The sequence below is a fragment of the Carya illinoinensis genome, chromosome 15 (assembly GCF_018687715.1).
Source record: "Carya illinoinensis cultivar Pawnee chromosome 15, C.illinoinensisPawnee_v1, whole genome shotgun sequence".
Taxonomy (NCBI): domain Eukaryota; kingdom Viridiplantae; phylum Streptophyta; class Magnoliopsida; order Fagales; family Juglandaceae; genus Carya; species Carya illinoinensis.
Genome location: NC_056766.1, coordinates 38495779 through 38501632, shown reverse-complemented (window position 1 = coordinate 38501632; position 5854 = coordinate 38495779). Strand labels below are relative to the sequence as shown.

General features: G+C 41.0%; 1 long non-coding RNA gene across 1 annotated transcript; it reads left to right on the top strand.

The window, feature by feature from the left end:
- Window positions 1-207: 207 nt before the first annotated feature.
- LOC122297451 lies at window positions 208-5629 on the top strand. Its single transcript, XR_006238782.1, has 2 exons — window positions 208-4836; window positions 4907-5629. It is a non-coding gene; the product is annotated as an uncharacterized LOC122297451 (long non-coding RNA).
- The last annotated feature ends 225 nt before the right edge of the window (window positions 5630-5854 follow it).

Below are 5854 nucleotides of genomic sequence, written 5' to 3'. Positions count from 1 at the left end.
AATATAAAAAAATATAGTTGCAAGTATAGTTGTGCATTAATTTGTGCACCAATGTGATGTAATTGGTCAAAAAGTAAATTTGATTGAAAATAGTGTTAATTTAAATTTTAAGTATGAATAAAACAGTATTGATATACAGATTAGTACATAACTGTACTTGTATATAGCAAAATTCTATTAATATACTCCACACTGCTTAAGACCATAATACAACCGTACACCTTTTCAAAAAAAAATAATAATAATACAACCGTACAGTAATGCCCAATACTTCCACCACACAATTACACTACTTTTACGGATCACAAAATAGCACACCGTTCACAATAAAACACAACGCACCGAACAATACTTCATATTACCAATCAAACTTCACAACATGATGCATTCGCAATACCAGTCCAATAGCCACTTTGCAATAGCATAATTCTTTAACGAAAAAGGTTAGAAATTATAAAATAGCGAGAGGTTGAACGCTTGCTGTGTTGGTTGCTGTCCAGCAAAGTCCCACGACGGCGGCTACGCATGTGCAAGTAGGAGTCCAACGATCTCTGTCGTGACCCTAGAAACAGTGGCTGTTCGGGGTAGCAAGGGCTCAGTGGGCTTGGTGGCAGGAGGTGGAGAGGGTGTCCATGGCTGGCTTGGCCAAGCGCAGTTGTGGGAGGTGGCGCTTGGGTGCTGGAAGCCGAAGGGGAAAGGAGAGGGAGGCATGGCCTCGGTTGGCTGGACACCGTGGCATGGAGACTGGATCACGGGGCTAACCCCAGGTGACAATGGGTGGCGAGACATGGTGGTTGACTGCGGCTAGGCACTGGATCTAAGGAGATCCGTGGGTAGAGAGGGAGGGAGAGGCACGGGGTTGCCTGGACTGGTGGATCTAGGGAGGAGGTGGTCGCAGTGGTGAGGCACGACGTGGAGGAGGCTTGTTGGTTGCTCGCGGTGGCCTGGTGGTGGCGAAACCGAGAGAGAAGAAAGAGAGGCTTCGGGCTTCAATCTGGTCATGGAGAGAGAGAGAGAGAGAGAGAGAGAGAGAGAGGCCTATAATGGAGGGGAGGGGATCGGTGAGGCCGTGGGGGGCTGCTGGTGACTGGTGAGGGGCTGGGTCGCGGCGGTGCACAGTGGGGCATGAAGTAGGAGGATTTCGGGGAGAGAAATCCGTGGGGTTTTGGGGCTGGGCATGGTTGCGGGAGGAGATCGATGTGGAAGGTCCGGCAATGTGGGTTGGAGCCAGCGAGGTGGCCGTCGGGGTGCGGCAGCGAGGCTGGGTGCGAGAGGAGGGGGTGGAAATCGGGGAAGGTGGCTGCTTGAGGGAAGAGAGAGAAAGGGGAGGGGAAAATGAGGAAAAAGGTTAGGGTTTTTGGGATCTAATCTAGCCCTTCATTCTAGGTTTCTGATCTGATCCAATGGTGGTGATTTTAAATACTAAAATAAATTAACTAAATAATAAGTAGCTCCTGATCTGATCCAATGGCTGATATCTCTCTTTCTTGATTTTATTTAGCTTTTTGGCAATGTGAAAAAAAGCTAGGAAAGTTCTAGTTCAAGCACTTGAGCATTTGAGCGTGTCTAACTGTGAAAACTAATTCTTGAGGTCTGTACTCTAGTTTGTGAAAATATATGTTGGGGTTGATACTTCTCATGTTAGAGCAATATACCAAGAAGCAAAAAAAAAAAAAAATACATGTGTTGTTTTAGCTTTTTCTTTCACTATAAGACTTGTGAGTCATTTTCTTTGTAACAGGTCTAGTTATCCAATTGTACTTGTATTAAAATTTTGAAGGTATTGGTTATTAACCTAGATGCATGGTTGGTGTAGAGTTCAACATAGTAGAGGTTGTTACTATCAATATGATACGAGATGGGAGAACTGAGGTAAATAGTTCTAGAAATAAAAATATAAAATAGTTATTTTTCCACTTTAATGTTCTCATTAGTGTCAAAGCATTAAACTCTTTATTGCCTCTTGGGTTCTCATTAGGAGTTTTTCTTTAAAACATGTTAGCACAATTTTAGTTCTTTTTTTGAAATTGTTATTAGTGTCAATTTGAATTTTCAAGGTTTGTATATAATTTTTTAGCTTATGTTAGATAATTTTTTATGATCATTTTTTACTCAGCTTCATTTTTTTTTACATTTACAATTTTTTTTTTATGGAACAATAATTCCATTTACAACCTTTGCTGGAAATAGGCCATAGAGTAAGTCTATAGCTAACTAATATTATCACAAATACTAACTTATTAGCTTACTAACAGTCTATAGGCTAATGTCTTTATGTTTTATGTAATAAACACATTTCATAAACTTCAGATTGTTTAAGAATGATGATATTTTACTATTCTTCCATTTTCTTCTGGAATTATTTGACTCTAAAATTTCTTTTTCCTCCAAGTATATTGAACACTTGTGTATGAACATCTGTTTATTTCTAAGTATATTTTTTCAAACTCACGTGTCTGAACTTTTACAATTCAAACAACCAAGTATATTTCTTTAGTTATCTTTTCATGCTAGTGCCTTTGGAGTGCTCTTTTTTGGTTGCAAGTGAATCCAACAAGTCAAAAAAGTAAGATCAAGTCATATCTTAGGATGTTTGCGCATTGTTCCAATACTTTACATATTACTCCTATTATTTTCTCTCAATTATTTTGGAATAAAAATTAGTGGAGTGGAGCTACAAAGGTTTTCTTAAATCTAGCTCCTCTGATTTATGTTCAATTATCGTGTCCATGTACCTAAGCTGGCTGTAGATTGAATTATGGCTCCAAGAGATTGAATTTTCTCTTATCTATCATAAAAAATTTTGCTCAGCTTGTTTGGTTTTTAATGACATTTGGTGTGGCTTTTTGGTGTGTTTTAGAAAGTAAACCTCAACCATTTTTATACGAGAGCATTTGTTGAATCATGTGTTGGATGCAATGCCCCATGGACTTAGTCAAGTGGAGTGGCTTCAAGCTTTGCCGCGTGCATTGGTTGCTTGAGTTTGTGAAGACTGAGAAGGAATTCTAGAGTAGAGGCATGAACTCAAGTGTTATTTATTGTGTTGAACTCAAGTGTTATTTGAATAAAATATCTATATTTGTGTGGAATTGCATTACGTGGGTAGCAAGTATGTTGATATGGCTTACAATATAAGATTTTAAGTTATATATATAGGAGTGTGAAGTGGAATGATGTGAATTGGTACTAAATATTGAAGTGATATGTTGTTTGGGATTATTGTTTGTGTGTATGAAGCTTAAAATAACATTTGTAGATTGATATTAACAGCTAGATAGACTTTGTTGAAAGTGGTTTTCTTGCATTTCATTGTTGTGTTGGTTGTCGTGTATTGAATTTTAATGGATTGTGGTTTATAATGATTAGATGAAAAACCTGAAAATTTAAAATTTAAAAGTATTTTATATTTTAATGATATTAGGGAAGGAAATTACAAGCACTGACCTCCTAGCAATCTGCTTAAAACATAACAGGCTTGCCTTGGTAGTTTTGGAGGTCCCTAGGGAGGGGACCCACACTATAGACCCTGATAGGATGACGTCCAGAGTGGCGCTCTGTCCCCTGACGTTTGCGAATGGTCTACGTCTCTCATTCTGCCATCCAGTTTGCGACGTCCTCAACTTTTTGGGGCTGGCCCCTGTGCAACTTCACCCCAACTGCTAGTTGCTTCTGGCGTGAGCTGCATTTTCTACTAGAGGGTACTTAGATCTACCGTTGAGGAATACCCCGATCTGACTGCTTTGTCTGTGTATCGTGTCAACCGCCTCTATGGGAGTATATGTAACTTCCAGGCTCGCTACCCTACTTGGAAGATAGCCACCCTTGAGTAGCAGTATTCATGCATCAAAGACTAGGTCTGGAAGTATTTCTTCATGTTGAGGTCGAGGTGGGAGTATTCCCCGAGAGAGGCCGTCCAACAGGAGTTCTCTGTTCGGGCAATCTTGACGTTTCTCCCTTCCTCTAAGAGCCTATGCATCAAGCTGACCTGGAAGGAGGCTAGACTGGAGACAATGATAGCTTGGGCGTCGGCCAACAAGGCAGACTCTAATACCAACTTGGCCCTTTCTGATGTCAACATAGGGAGCTACTTGTCCATGCTCGATCATTCATACTTAATTGGTCGGGACTTCTTGGGCTAACTTCCATCACCCCGTGGCTGAAAGCATGCCTCCGGCTTTTCCAACAGCAAGGGGAAGCGGCCAAAGGCTCATCAGAATCCAACGAGGGTGTTCCCAATGGTGAGGCCGGTGGATCCCGCAGCCGAGGAGATGCTCCCAAGGGCGAGGTTGGAGGACCTGATCCCTACTCTTCTCACAAGGAGTCAAGCCAGGACCAAGGGTCTTGGGGGAAAGACAAGGAGTCTCGAGGCCAAGCTGGGGATTCCAAGAGCCATTCCAGGGGGTCCCAAGATTGTGGATGATGGTAAATCGGTTTGGCCATCTTCTTCACACTCTTCCCAGGGGCCTGAGGTGGACTTCTATTTCGCCTCTTCGGAGGGGTTGTCTCAACAAACTCCCTTGTCAGGCAGTCAGGGTTTAGCTGAGGGCAAGACACACCGTGTGGTAGGCGAGGGTCTTCTCAAACAATAGGGGCGGGTTCCTGAGCGAGAGGAGCAGGTTCCCAAGCAGGCAGAAAGGGATCTTGAGTACGAGGAAATTGTTGGCTCAGGCTTGTTTATGAAGGATGTGTAGAGCATTTAGTGGTAGTTGGGGAGCGCTCGTGTCCCTCTCTCATGCTAGGGCTCTAACGAGCTAGGCTACTCACCCGGGCCTTGACAAAGCCCTGGCCGAAGCAACCGAGCAAGTGGCTCGGAAATTGTGACCCTTCTTTGCCTAGGTACGATTCTTATAACTCACTTTTCTTTAAACCTTTCTCTTCCTACTTCTAACGGTTCCTTGTACTACAGGCTGCTAAGCAGTTGGCAAGAATGGTCGATGAGGAGCACAAGGAGCTCGAGCAAGTGGAAACAACAATTCATGCTATTTGAAATTGCACTGCCACCTGTGATGCTTGGGGTGAATCCTATAGCCCACTTAGGAAGTGGTTGAGTTCAATAGTGGCTTTTTGGGATCTATGGAAAAATTTGATTGTTAATTTGAAAATAAAGGAGATAGAACTAATAGCATTCATCATGAAGAGACTATGGGTAAGGAGGAATGCTTTGTTTTTTACAATAAATTTGAAAGCCTAGCTTTGGTTATTTAGGCAGCTATCAGAGGCTTAAAAGAATTTTAGTTAGCATAGAACCAACTCCATAAACAACAACATGTTGAAAGGGAGGACAGGAGTGTGATTAGATGCGAAAAGTCTGGTGAAAATCAAGTGAAGATAAATTGAGATGTTGTTGTTGATGTCAATGCAAAGAAGACAGGTTTTGGAGTTATAATCCGAGATTTAGCAAGAGATGTTTTGGCTTCTCTTAGCTCTAGCATTGAAGCCTTGTTAAAGCCTACTACAGCTGAAGCTATGGCTTTGAGGAGAATAATGATCCTATGTTCTAAGCTAATCTAGCAAGAGTTATTTTATAGGGAGATTGCCATGAAGTTGTTAAAGCTTCAAATACTCATCAAGAAATTTGGGCAGAGGCTGGTCCAATATTGATACATGATATAAGGAGTACATGATATAATTGTACGTGGATGGATGGCAGCTGTTAATTAATTGTTAAAATATTAATTCGGAAGTGTTGATGTAAAAATAATAATTGGGATCCTAATTAGTGCATATATATTATATATATATATATATAAAGGGTAAATTTGTATATATATAGAGTACTAGTTAGGGCGTTGCCCCAGTTGATATAAATAAAGAAATAAATAATTTTCATATTAATATTAATATAGATACATAA